The sequence below is a fragment of the Oncorhynchus keta genome, unplaced genomic scaffold (assembly GCF_023373465.1).
Source record: "Oncorhynchus keta strain PuntledgeMale-10-30-2019 unplaced genomic scaffold, Oket_V2 Un_contig_3330_pilon_pilon, whole genome shotgun sequence".
Taxonomy (NCBI): domain Eukaryota; kingdom Metazoa; phylum Chordata; class Actinopteri; order Salmoniformes; family Salmonidae; genus Oncorhynchus; species Oncorhynchus keta.
In genome coordinates, this window is record NW_026287199.1 from 197755 (window position 1) to 211589 (window position 13835).

Genomic DNA, 13835 nt, shown 5'->3' on the forward strand with positions numbered 1-13835 from the left:
CGTAAACGAATAGGTCTCTACAGTTTCATATAGTGGTCACTATCTCTTTATATCGTGTAATAGTTCCGCCACGCAGGATATAGACTTCTAAAAGTCCCCCCTCCTCCTCCACTCCCCCGTCCTTTCTGAACAACTACTGTTCGTCCATCCGGTCCACTTCTTTTGGCTCGTCGGATTACAGCAGGGTGCACGCCGGCAACTCCGACTCAACTAGAAAACCTCGATTAAAAAAAACACAGTGAGTCAAACTAACGGATTATTTTTACACCTCCAAGTATCTATAGTTGAGTGGAATGTTCTTTTAGTTAGAAAATATTTTTTTAACGGGGGAATATTTAATAGCACGTGGCCCGAATAGGTAGCAACTTTCGGCATGCCAAACTTCAGCTGAAGTTACCCTGCAGAGTTGTCCCTGCCACACATCAAACCACAAATCGGAGACGCCAACGCACAGCTGCAATTGACTCCACTAGTTACTTGCACGGACTTGCTCTTTATCAAGTAGTAATGTCCTTTCAAGGGGAAAACAAAACGTTTGCATCAAGTCCAATATGAAATGGAGCGAAGCTATTTTATCCAGAATTGTTTAGAATGTTTTTAATGTCATGTCTGTCATGAGAAACTGATCACAAGACATGTACCATGCTGCTATAGGAAGCCATACTAGTCATGTACCATTATAGAGGAAACCGTGATCACTGGACATGTACCATGATGCTATAGGAAGCCACGATCACTAGACATGTACCATGATGCTATAGGAAGCCATGATCACTAGACATGTACCATGATGCTATAGGAAGCCACGATCACTAGACATGTACCATGGTGCTATAGGAAGCCACGATCACTAGACATGTACCATAGGAATCCATGATCACTAGACATGTACCATGATGCTATATGAAGCCACGATCACTAGACATGTACCATAGGAATCCATGATCACTAGACCATGTCCACAACTTCCAACAGTTTTCAAAGTCCAAAAAAGTAATACATCCAGATCTAATATTTGTGTAATTGTTCAGCTAATGAAAAGGCCTGAGTTAAACAACACTGAAAGCAATTATATTTCAAATGAAAACGTATTTAGAAATCTTTTCTGAATCTTGTTTCTTGTCATTGTTACTTGTGTATGAAGTGTTTTATGTACTCATATTTGGATAAGCTAAAATGACTGAAGTATAGGTGTTATTTGTCTAAATATTGGTGCATTACATTAATGATGAGCATGTTTCAGAGATGAGTGCATGTTTTGGTAATGAGTTTCCATAGTTTGCCATTGTAAAACTGTACTGATCTCTTAGATTCTGTAACCCAAATCTACAGCAAACCGGCACTTGTTAATCCTAAAATCAAATCAAATTGTTTTTGTCACATGCTGAATACAACAGTGAAATACTTACTTACAGGCCTTTAACCAACTTTGCCGTTTTAAGAAAATACCTATTAAAAAATAAATGTGTGTGTGTGTGTGTGTGTGTGTGTGTGTGTGTATGTATGTGTAAGTAACAGATGAAAAACAAATAATTAAAGAGCAGCAGTAAATAACAATAGTGGAGGCTATATACAGGGGGTACAGGTACAGAGTCAATGTGGAGGCTATATACAGGGTGTACCAGTACAGAGTCAATGTGGAGGCTTTATACAGGGGGTACCGGTACAGAGTCAATGTGGAGGCTATATACAGGGGGTACCGGTACAGAGTCAATGTGGAGGCTATATACAGGGGGTACCGGTACAGAGTCAATGTGGAGGCTATATACAGGGGTACTGGTACAGAGTCAATGTGGAGGCTTTATACAGGGGTACCAGTACAGAGTCAATGTGGAGGCTTTATACAGGGGTACCAGTACAGAGTCAATGTGGAGGCTATATACAGGGTGTACCGGTACAGAGTCAATGTGGAGGCTATATACAGGGTGTACCGGTACAGAGTCAATGTGGATGCTATATACAGGGGGTACCAGTACAGAGTCAATGTGGAGGCTATATACAGGGGTACCAGTACAGAGTCAATGTGGAGGCTATATACAGGGGGCGTACAGAGTCAATGTGGAGACTATATACAGGGTGTTACGGTACAGAGTCAATGTGGAGGCTATATACAGGGGTACCAGTACAGAGTCAATGTGGAGGCTATATACAGGGGTACCAGTACAGAGTCAATGTGGAGGCTATATACAGGGGGTACCAGTACAGAGTCAATGTGGAGGCTATATACAGGGGGTACCGGTACAGAGTCAATGTGGAGGCTATACATTACATTTAAGTCATTTAGCAGACACTCTTATCCAGGCGACTTACAAATTGGTGCATTCACCTTATGTCATCCAGTAGAATAGTCACTTACAATAGTGCATCTAAATCTTAAAGGGGGGGTGAGAAGGATTACTTATCCTATCCTAGGTATTCCTTAAAGAGGTGGGGTTTCAGGTGTCTCCGGAAGGTGGTGATTGACTCCGCTGTCCTGGCGTCGTGAAGGGGTACCAGTACAGAGTCAATGTGGAGGCTATTTAATGCGTCTGGTGCAGTATTTAATGCGTCTGGTGCAGTATTTAATGCGTCTGGTGCAGTATTTAATGGGTCTGGTGCAGTATTTAATGGGTCTGGTGCAGTATTTAATGGGTCTGGTGCAGTATTTAATGGGTCTGGTGCAGTATTTAATGGGTCTGGTGCAGTATTTAATGGGTCTGGTGCAGTATTTAATGGGTCTGGTGCAGTATTTAATGGGTCTGGTGCAGTATTTAATGGGTCTGGTGCAGTATTTAATGGGTCTGGTGCAGTATTTAATGGGTCTGGTGCAGTATTTAATGCGTCTGGTGCAGTATTTAATGGGTCTGGTGCAGTATTTAATGCGTCTGGTGCAGTATTTAATGCGTCTGGTGCAGTATTTAATGCGTCTGGTGCAGTATTTAATGCGTCTGGTGCAGTATTTAATGGGTCTGGTGCAGTATTTAATGGGTCTGGTGCAGTATTTAATGGGTCTGGTGCAGTATTTAATGGGTCTGGTGCAGTATTTAATGGGTCTGGTGCAGTATTTAATGGGTCTGGTGCAGTATTTAATGGGTCTGGTGCAGTATTTAATGGGTCTGGTGCAGTATTTAATGGGTCTGGTGCAGTATTTAATGGGTCTGGTGCAGTATTTAATGCGTCTGGTGCAGTATTTAATGGGTCTGGTGCAGTATTTAATGGGTCTGGTGCAGTATTTGCCACGTAAAATATATGTGACGTGTTGTCTTGTGTGAACAATGTCGGCGCTGATTGGCAGGTCTGTCTCTCTGTCTATTGGACAGAGAGCAATCAACGCAGCTGTTCACCCCATGTTAGTTGGCAAACGGACCTAGTGGTTAGAGCGTTGGACTAGTAACCGGAAGGTTGCAGGTTCAAACCCCCGAGCTGACAAGGTACAAATCTGTCGTTCTGCCCCTGAACAGGCAGTTAACCCCACTGTTCCCAGGCCGTCATTGAAAATAAGAATTTGTTCTTAACTGACTTCCCTCGTTAAATAAAGGTCAAATTTAAAAAGCACTTCCATTTACCTGTTGTGATGTTCTAAACTCTGTTTTAGGCCAGACTGACATTATGACAAATTATCATATTTACACTTCGCAGTCAATTTTGACACAAGAATAAATGTTTTTCTGACTCAATGCAACAGACTGTTTTCAAAGGGATTTGTTGCTTTGTAAAGGCCAGTCACTCTTTAGGCATGAAGTGACTTAAAAAAAATAAAACATTCTCCAAACATATTAATATTGGTCTATTAGGATGTGGGTGTTTCTAGGGTATTTTATGTGTTTCCAAGATCCAATGGGCAAATGGCATAACATGATCTGCCTATAAAGAATCTGAGGTATTCAGGTATTCACCCCTTGGATTTTATACATTTTATTGTTACAAAGTGGAATTAAAATTAATTTAATTGTCTCTTTTTTTTCTTTTTTTTTAAAGGTTAATGAAAATAAATATACCTTGATTTTGATAAGTTATTCACCAACGAGTCAATACCTGTTGGAACGGCTTTGGCAGCGATTACAGCTGTGCGTCTTCTGGGGTGTGTCTCAAAGAGCTTTCCACACCTGGATTGTACAATATTTGCCCATTATTCTTCAAAAAAGTCTTCAATCTCTGTCAAGGTGTTGAGGATCATGGCAAACAGCAATTTTCAACTTTTGCCGTAGTTTGCCAAGCCGATTTAAGTGAAAACTGTAACATGGTCATTCTGGAGTATTCACTGTCTTCATGGTGTCGTATGTTATTGTCCTGCTGAAAGGTGTACTAATCTCCCAGTGTAAAGCAGACAAACGGGTTTTCCTCTAGGATTTTTCCCTGCGCTCCGTTCAGTTTCTTTTTATCCGGGAAAAACTATATCAAGAATAGCCATGATGCAGCCACCACTATGCTTCAAATCCAGTATGTACACAACATTTTGTATTCAGGACAAAAAGTGATTTGCTTTGCCACGTCTTTTACGGTATTAAGTGGCTTGTTTCAAACAGGATTCATGTTTTAGGAATATTTTTATTCTCTACAGGCTTCCTTCTTTTCACTCTGTCATTTAGGTTAGTATTGTGGAGTAACTATAATGTTGTTGATCCATCCTCAGTGTTCTCCTATCACAGCCATTAAACTCTGTCATTTAGGTTAGTATTGTGGAGTAACTATAATGTTGTTGATCCATCCTCAGTCCTCAGTCCATCCTCAGTTGATCCATCACAGCTATAAAACTCTGTAACTGTTTTAAAGTCACCATTGACCTCATGGTGAAATCCCTGAGCAGTTTCCTTCCTCTCCGGCCACTGAATTAGGAAGGACGCCTGTATCTGCGTAGTGTCTGGGTGTATTGAGACTCAGTATAATTAAAAACTTAACCATGCTATTATGTGACTTGTTAAGCAAATGTTTAAGAAATAAAACCATTACATGTTTTAAGTCGGTGACATGAGGAAAGAACAGATACCCATCTCTGAACTTCTCGGTTAACCTCATAGTCCGCCCCATCCCGCATGCGGTCGCGTTACTACAGCCTCAAGCTCATTACCATAACGCAACGTTAGCAATTTCTAAAAATCGCAAATGAAATGAAATAAATATGCCTGCTCTCAAGCTTATCCTTTTCTTAACAATCCTGTCGTCTCAGATTTTCAAAATATGCTTTAGAACCAGAGAAAATCAATAATTTGTGTAAGAGTGGTGATAGCTAGCTTAGCATTTAGCGTTAGCATTTAGCACGCAACATATTCACAAAAACCAGCAAAGGGATCAAATAAAATAATTTACCTTTGAAGAACTTCAGATGTTTCAATGAGGAGACTCTCAGCTACATAGCAGATGTCCAGTTTTTCCTGAAAGATTCTTGTGTAGAACACAACGTTCCGTTTTGTTACTATGCATTTGGCTACCGAAACTAACCGAAAATTCAGTCACCTACACGTCGAACTTTTTTCCGAATTAACTCCATAATATCGACTGAAACATGGAAAACGTTGTTTGAATCAATCCTCAAGGTGTTTTGTCATATATCTCTTCATTGAAATGCCGTCCCTGGAAGCCTGCATTCTTCTCTGATTCGGATGGAAAAATACTGGTAGCTGACTTTTGCGCACCAATTTCCACGCAGACACATTTACATTACATTACATTTAAGTCATTTAGCAGACGCTCTTATCCAGAGGACACAAATTGGTGCATACACCTTATGACAACCAGTGGAACAGCCACTTGCATCTAAATCTGGGGGGGGTGAGAAGGGGGGTGAGAAGGTCCCTTACTTACCCTATCCTAGGTATTCCTTGAAGAGGTGGGGTTTCAGGTGTCTCCGGAAGGTGGTGATTGACTCCGCTGTCCTACGTCCTTGCCGTGCGGGACACTTGGCAATTGTAGTCTCTTATGGTCAATCTTCCAATGATATGCCTACAAATACGTCACAATGCTGCAGACACCTTGGGGAAACATGGGAAAGTGTCCGTTCATTCCTGTCGCATTCACAGCCATATAAGGCGATCATGGAAAACGTAGCCTCAGAAATCCTGTTCATTTCCTGGTCGGTCAAACACCTTGGTTTTGCCTGAAGCATTTGTTCTAGGGCACTCACAGTGAAAATATTTGCAGTTCTGGAAACGTAAGTGTCTTCTTTCCAAAACTATCAATTCCAAGCATAGTCGAGCATCTTTTCGTGACAAAATATTGCGCTTAAAACGGGCACGTCTTTTTATCCAAAAATGAAATACTGCCCCTATGGGACTAACAGGTTAAAATGTCACGTTTTCTTAATGGTAAGAAACAGCTGTAATGTTATGGATGTTATGGATTCCTATTTTTTAAGGTGTCCAATCAAAAACACACCTTTTGACCAATGGGTAAAATAATGCTAATTGTGTAGAGACTTCTCTTAGAAAACCAACGGTCCAAACCTCATGTCTCTATCATAATTGGTTCAAAACATACTGGAGGTTTTACCCTGGAAGGATGGTCAAAATTAGTGACGACATCAACGTCCAGAGGAACAAAGTGGTCATGAATCGGGAAAATGGCGTCCGCTAGGCTAGATGCTAGGAGAGAATGAAGGCTACCTGACAGGCTCACCATTCAACTCAACTTCTCTAATCCACATGACGATATAGAGGTACCATGGACAACAATAGCAACCATTTCAAAGATTTTCCCAAGTTACAGTTCATAGAAGAACATCAGTTCATTGAAATATATTCATTAGACTCTAATCTATGGATTTCAAATGACTGGGAATACAGATCTGCATCTGTATTCGTGACACATCTCCTTCATGGAGTTGATCAGGCTGTTGATTGTGGTCTGTGGAATGTTGTCCCACTCCTCTTCAGTGGCTGTGGGAAGTTGGTGAATATTGGCGGGAACTGGAACACACTGTCGTACACGTCGATCCAGAGCATCCCAAACATGCTCAATGGGTGACATGTCTGGTGAATATGCAGGCCATGGAAGAACTGGGACATTTTCAGTTTACAGGAATTGTGTCCAGATCCTTGTGACATGGGGCTGTGCATTATCATGCTGAAACATGAGGTGATGGCTGTGGATGAATGGCACGGCGATGGGCCTCAGGATCTCGTTACAGTATCTCTGTGCGTTCAAATTGCCATAGATAAAATGCACTTCTCCAGTGTGCCAGTGGCCATCAAAGGTGATAATTTATCCACTGAAGTTCTATACCCTGGTGAGGACGACTAGCACGCAGATGAGCTTCTCTGAGACGGGTTCTGACAGTTTGTGCAGAAATTCTTCAGTTGTGCAAACCCACAGTTTCATCAGCTGTCCAGGTGGCTGGTCTCAGACAAACCCACAGTTTCATCAGCTGTCCGGGTGGCTGGTCTCAGACAAACCCTCAGTTTCATCAGCTGTCTGGGTGGCTGGTCTCAGACAAACCCACAGTTTCATCAGCTGTCCAGGTGGCTGGTCTCAGACAAACCCACAGTTTCATCAGCTGTCCAGGTGGCTGGTCTCAGACAAACCCTCAGTTTCATCAGCTGTCCAAGTGGCTGGTCTCAGACAAACCCACAGTTTCATCAGCTGTCTGGGTGGCTGGTCTCAGACAAACCCACAGTTTCATCAGCTGTCCAGGTGGCTGGTCTCAGACAAACCCTCAGTTTCATCAGCTGTCTGGGTGGCTGGTCTCAGACAAACCCACAGTTTCATCAGCTGTCCAGGTGGCTTGTCTCTGGTGGACATTCATACCTCTGTAATGATCATGCTGTTTCATCAGCTTCTTGATATGCAGGTCAGGTGGATGGATTATCTTGGTGAAGGAGAAGTGCACAAATGAATTTGTGCACAAAATGTGAGAGAAAGAAGGTTTGGCAAATTTCTGGGATCTTTTATTTCAACTCATGAAACATGGGACCAACACTTTACATGTTGGTTAGGGTTAGGGTTAGTGGTTAGGGTTAGGGTTAGGGTTAGTGGTTAGGGTTAGGGTTAGGGTTAGGGTTAGTGGTTAGGGTTAGGGTTAGGTTAGTGGTTAGGGTTACGCCTGGTTAGGGTTAGGGTTAGTGGTTAGGGTTAGGGTTAGTGGTTAGGGTTAGGGTTACGCCTGGTTAGGGTTAACAGGGTTACGTGGTTAGGGTTAGGGTTAGTGGTTGGTTAGGGTTAGGGTTAGTGGTTAGGGTTACGTGGTTAGGGTTAGTGGTTAGGGTTACACAAGGGTTACGCCTGGTTAGGGTTAGTGGTTAGGGTTGGTTAGGGTACACGCCTGGTTAGGGTTAGGGTTACAGTGGTTAGGGTTAGTGGTTAGGGTTAGTGGTTAGGGTTACACGGGTTAGTGGTTACGGGTTAGGGTTAGTGGTTAGGGTTAGGGTTAGGGTTAGGGTTAGTGGTTAGGGTTAGTGGTTAGGGTTAGGGTTAGGGTTAGTGGTTAGGGTACACGCCTGGTTAGGGTTAGGGTTAGGGTTAGGGTACAGTGGTTAGGGTTAGGGTTAGTGGTTAGGGTTAGTGGTTAGGGTTAGTGGTTAGTGGTTAGGGTTAGGGTTAGTGGTTAGGGTTAGTGGTTAGGGTTACGCCTGGTTAGTGGGTTAGGGTTAGGGTTAGGGTTAGTGGTTAGGGTTAGTGGTTAGGGTTAGGGTTAGTGGTTAGGGTTAGTGGGTTAGGGTTAGGGTTGTGGTTAGGGTTAGGGTTAGTGGGTTAGGGTTAGGGTTAGGGTTAGTGGTTAGGGTACAGGGTTAGGGTTAGTGGGTTAGGGTTAGGGTTAGTGGTTAGGGTACAGTGGGTTAGGGTTAGGGTTAGGGTTAGTGGTTAGGGTTAGGGTTAGTGGTTAGGGTTAGGGTTAGTGGTTAGGGTTAGGGTTAGTGGTTAGGGTTAGTGGTTAGGGTTAGGGTTAGTGGCCGTGGGTTAGGGTTAGGGTTAGGGTTACGTGGTTAGGGTTAGTGGGTTAGGGTTAGTGGTTTAGGGTTAGTGGTTAGGGTTAGGGCTAGGGTTAGGGTTAGTGGTTAGGGTTAGGGTTAGTGGTTAGGGTTAGGGTTAGTGGTTAGGGTTAGGGTTAGGGTTAGTGGCCTGGGTTAGGGTTAGTGGTTAGGGTTAGGGTTAGGGTTAGTGGTTAGTGGTTGTGGTTGTGGTTGGGGTTAGTGGTTAGGGTTGGGGTTAGTGGTTAGGGTTAGGGTTAGGGTTAGTTTACCATACACGCCTGGTCTCACCATACACGCCTGGTCTCCCACAACACCATACACGCCTGGTCTCCCACAACACCATACACGCCTGGTCTCCCACAACACCATACACGCCTGGTCTCCCACAACACCATACACGCCTGGTCTCCCACACAACACCATACACGCCTGGTCTCCCACACAACACCATACACGCCCGGTCTCCCACACAACACCATACACGCCCGGTCTCCCCACAACACCATACACGCCTGGTCTCCCACAACACCATACACGCCTGGTCTCCCACACAACACCATACACGCCTGGTCTCCCACACAACACCATACACGCCTGGTCTCCCCACAACACCATACACGCCTGGTCTCCCACAACACCATACACGCCTGGTCTCCCACACAACACCATACACGCCTGGTCTCCCACACAACACCATACACGCCTGGTCTCCCCACAACACCATACACGCCTGGTCTCCACACAACACCTACACGCCTGGTCTCCCCACAACACCATACACGCCTGGTCTCCCACAACACCATACACGCCTGGTCTCCACACAACACCATACACGCCTGGTCTCCCACACAACACCATACACGCCTGGTCTCCCACACAACACCATACACGCCTGGTCTCCCACAACACCATACACGCCTGGTCTCCCACAACACCATACACGCCTGGTCTCCCACAACACCATACACGCCCGGTCTCCCACAACACCATACACGCCTGGTCTCCCACAACACCATACACGTCTGGTCTCCCACAACACCATACACGCCCGGTCTCCCCACACACCCATACACGCCTGGTCTCCCACACAACACCATACACGCCTGGTCTCCCACACAACACCATACACGCCTGGTCTCCCACACAACACCATACACGCCTGGTCTCCACACAACACCATACACGCCTGGTCTCCCCACAACACCATACACGCCTGGTCTCCCACAACACCATACACGCCTGGTCTCCCACACCACCATACACGCCTGGTCTCCCACAACACCATACACGCCTGGTCTCCCACACAACACCATACACGCCTGGTCTCCCACACACCACCATACACGCCCGGTCTCCCACACCACCATACACGCCTGGTCTCCCACAACACCATACACGCCTGGTCTCCCACAACACCATACACGCCTGGTCTCCCACACAACACCATACACGCCCTGGTCTCCCACACAACACCATACACGCCTGGTCTCCCACACACCATACACGCCCGGTCTCCCACACAACACCATACACGCCTGGTCTCCCACACAACACCATACACGCCTGGTCTCCCACAACACCATACACGCCTGGTCTCCCACACAACACCATACACGCCTGGTCTCCCACACAACACCATACACGCCTGGTCCCACACAACACCATACACGCCTGGTCTCCCACAACACCATACACGCCTGGTCTCCACAACACCATACACGCCTGGTCTCCCCACAACACCATACACGCCTGGTCTCCCACACAACACCATACACGCCTGGTCTCCCACACAACACCATACACGCCTGGTCTCCCACACAACACCATACACGCCTGGTCTCCCACACAACACCATACACGCCTGGTCTCCCACAACACCATACACGCCTGGTCTCCACACAACACCATACACGCCTGGTCTCCCACAACACCATACACGCCTGGTCTCCCACACAACACCATACACGCCTGGTCTCCCACACAACACCATACACGCCTGGTCTCCCACACAACACCATACACGCCTGGTCTCCCACACAACACCATACACGCCTGGTCTCCCACAACACCATACACGCCTGGTCTCCCACAACACCATACACGCCTGGTCTCCCACACAACACCATACACGCCTGGTCTCCCACAACACCATACACGCCTGGTCTCCCACAACACCATACACGCCTGGTCTCCCACAACACCATACACGCCTGGTCTCCCACAACACCATACACGCCCGGTCTCCCACACAACACCATACACGCCTGGTCTCCCCACAACACCATACACGCCTGGTCTCCCACACAACACCATACACGCCTGGTCTCCCACAACACCATACACGCCTGGTCTCCCACAACACCATACACGCCTGGTCTCCCACACAACACCATACACGCCTGGTCTCCCACAACACCATACACGCCTGGTCTCCCACACAACACCATACACGCCTGGTCTCCCACACAACACCATACACGCTGGTCTCCACACAACACCATACACGCCCGGTCTCCCACACAACACCATACACGCCTGGTCTCCCACACAACACCATACACGCCTGGTCTCCCACACAACACCATACACGCCTGGTCTCCCACACCACCATACACGCCTGGTCTCCCACACAACACCATACACGCCTGGTCTCCCACAACACCATACACGCCTGGTCTCCCACAACACCATACACGCCTGGTCTCCCACACACCATACACGCCTGGTCTCCCACACCACCATACACGCCTGGTCTCCCACACAACACCATACACGCCTGGTCTCCCACAACACCATACACGCCTGGTCTCCCCACAACACCATACACGCCTGGTCTCCCACACAACACCATACACGCCTGGTCTCCCACAACACCATACACGCCTGGTCTCCCACAACACCATACACGCCTGGTCTCCCCACAACACCATACGCCTGGTCTCCCACAACACCATACACGCCTGGTCTCCCCACAACACCATACACGCCTGGTCTCCCACACAACACCATACACGCCTGGTCTCCCACACAACACCATACACGCCTGGTCTCCCACAACACCATACACGCCTGGTCTCCCACAACACCATACACGCTGGTCTCCCACACAACACCATACACGCTGGTCTCCCACACAACACCATACACGCCTGGTCTCCACACAACACCATACACGCCTGGTCTCCCCACAACACCATACACGCCTGGTCTCCCACAACACCATACACGCCTGGTCTCCCACACAACACCATACACGCCTGGTCTCCCCACAACACCATACACGCCTGGTCTCCCACACAACACCATACACGCTGGTCTCCACAACACCATACACGCCTGGTCTCCCCACAACACCATACACGCCTGGTCTCCCACACAACACCATACACGCCTGGTCTCCCACACACATACACGCATACAACGCCCACGCTGGTTCCCACACAACACCATACACGCTGGTCTCCACACAACACCATACACGCCTGGTCTCCCACAACACCATACACGCCCGGTCTCCCACACAACACCATACACGCCTGGTCTCCCACAACACCATACACGCCTGGTCTCCCACAACACCATACACGCCTGGTCTCCCCACACAACACCATACACGCCTGGTCCCACACAACACCATACACGCCTGGTCTCCCACACACACCATACACGCCTGGTCTCCACACAGCACCATACACGCCTGGTCTCCCACACAACACCATACACGCCTGGTCTCCACACACACCATACACGCCTGGTCTCCCACAACACCATACACGCCTGGTCTCCCACAACACCATACACGCCTGGTCTCCCACAACACCATACACGCCTGGTCTCCCACACGCCACCATACACGCTGGTCTCACACAACACCATACACGCCTGGTCTCCCACACAACACCATACACGCCTGGTCTCCCACACAACACCATACACGCCTGGTCTCCACACAACACCATACACACCTGGTCTCCCACAACACCATACACGCCTGGTCTCCCCACAACACCATACACGCCTGGTCTCCCACACACCATACACGCCTGGTCTCCCACAACACCATACACGCCTGGTCTCCCACACCACCATACACGCCTGGTCTCCCACAACACCATACACGCTGGTCTCCCACACAACCATACACGCCGGTCTCCCACACACACCATACACGCCTGGTCTCACACAACACCATACACGCCTGGTCTCCCACAACACCATACACGCCTGGTCTCCCACAACACCATACACGCCCGGTCTCCCACACAACACCATACACGCCTGGTCTCCCACAACACCATACACGCCTGGTCTCCCACAACACCATACACGCCTGGTCTCCCACACAACACCATACACGCCTGGTCTCACACAACACCATACACGCCTGGTCTCCCACACAACACCATACACGCCTGGTCTCCCACACACCACCATACACGCCTGGTCTCCCACACAACACCATACACGCCTGGTCTCCCACAACACCATACACGCCTGGTCTCCCACACAACACCATACACGCCTGGTCTCCCACACAACACCATACACGCCTGGTCTCCCACACAACACCATACACGCCTGGTCTCCCACACAACACCATACACGCCTGGTCTCCCACAACACCATACACGCCTGGTCTCCCACACAACACCATACACGCCTGGTCTCCCACACAACACCATACACGCCTGGTCTCCCACACAACACCATACACGCCTGGTCTCCCACAACACCATACACGCCCGGTCTCCCACACAACACCATACACGCCTGGTCTCCCACACAACACCATACACGCCTGGTCTCCCACACACCACCATACACGCCTGGTCTCCCACACAACACCATACACGCCTGGTCTCCCACACAACACCATACACGCCTGGTCTCCCACAACACCATACACGCCTGGTCTCCCACACACCACCATACACGCCTGGTCTCCCACACAAC

The 13835-nt window shown here is 48.0% G+C and overlaps 1 protein-coding gene across 2 annotated transcripts in view; it reads left to right on the forward strand.

The window, feature by feature from the left end:
- The first annotated feature begins 83 nt into the window (after positions 1-83).
- LOC118380881 (elongation factor 1-delta-like) overlaps positions 84-13835 on the forward strand; it is a 55010-nt gene continuing 41258 nt past the window's right edge. Inside the window, exon 1 of one of the 2 annotated variants that reach the window (XM_052508038.1) lies at positions 84-238. The gene's annotated coding sequence lies outside the window, so the exon portion shown is untranslated. The remainder of the gene's footprint in view (positions 239-13835) is intronic. The other variant, XM_052508037.1, reaches the window with a different exon arrangement.